This window comes from Chrysochloris asiatica, unplaced genomic scaffold (assembly GCF_000296735.1).
Source record: "Chrysochloris asiatica unplaced genomic scaffold, ChrAsi1.0 scaffold00056, whole genome shotgun sequence".
NCBI lineage: Eukaryota > Metazoa > Chordata > Mammalia > Afrosoricida > Chrysochloridae > Chrysochloris > Chrysochloris asiatica.
In genome coordinates this window covers 4,604,496-4,605,262 of record NW_006408574.1, presented here as the reverse complement: position 1 = coordinate 4,605,262, position 767 = coordinate 4,604,496, and positions in this window count along the sequence as shown.

The window sequence follows — 767 nt, the reverse complement described above, 5'->3', positions numbered from 1 at the left end:
GATCTAGCAGGACTTGCCATGCAGGAAGTGAAGGAGAACGGTTGGAGGACATCTTGGAGGAGGGGATAGGGTAGAGAGGATCTGGTCAGGCTGCCTGGTCACCCAGGGAACGGAGAAACCAGGGCAGTCAGGAGAGTCCCATGATGGCCATGAGCTGAGTGCAGGTGCTGGAGACAACCTGGAGGTACAAGGAGGTGTAGACCAGTAGTTTGAAGAGTGTGAAGGGGAAATTCATGTGTCAACATGTCCAGCCTGTCAAGTGAAACAGTAGTTGGGAGGCTGTTATAAAGTGGGTACCTGTGATGTAATCAGTTACCCTGAAATAAAGCAGACTGACCGCGGCACTGTGGGTGGGTCTGATCCAATCAGTGGGAGGCCTTGGAGTGAAACCAAAGGATTCTGCCAGCAGGCTGAAACACAGATCCCTTGCTGGAGAACAGGTTTACAGCCTCAGAAACCGTATATGTTTGCTGTGACTCAGAATGAAGTCTGTGGCAGTGGGTAAGGTTACAAATCTATAAGTGGTAGGTCAGGCAGCAGACTGGGAACGCCAGCAACATAGCCCTGGTTCAGTCTCACAGCAGAATTCTCTCACTTGGGAAACCATTGTTTGACTCTAAGCCTTCAACAACTAGGAGCTCTGGTGGTGCTGTGGGTTAGGCATTGGGATGGTAACTGCAAGGTCGAAAGTTCAAACCTACTAGCCACTCCAAGGGAGAAGGACAAGGCTGCCTCCTCCTGTGAAGACCGATAGTCTGTCTGCTTTT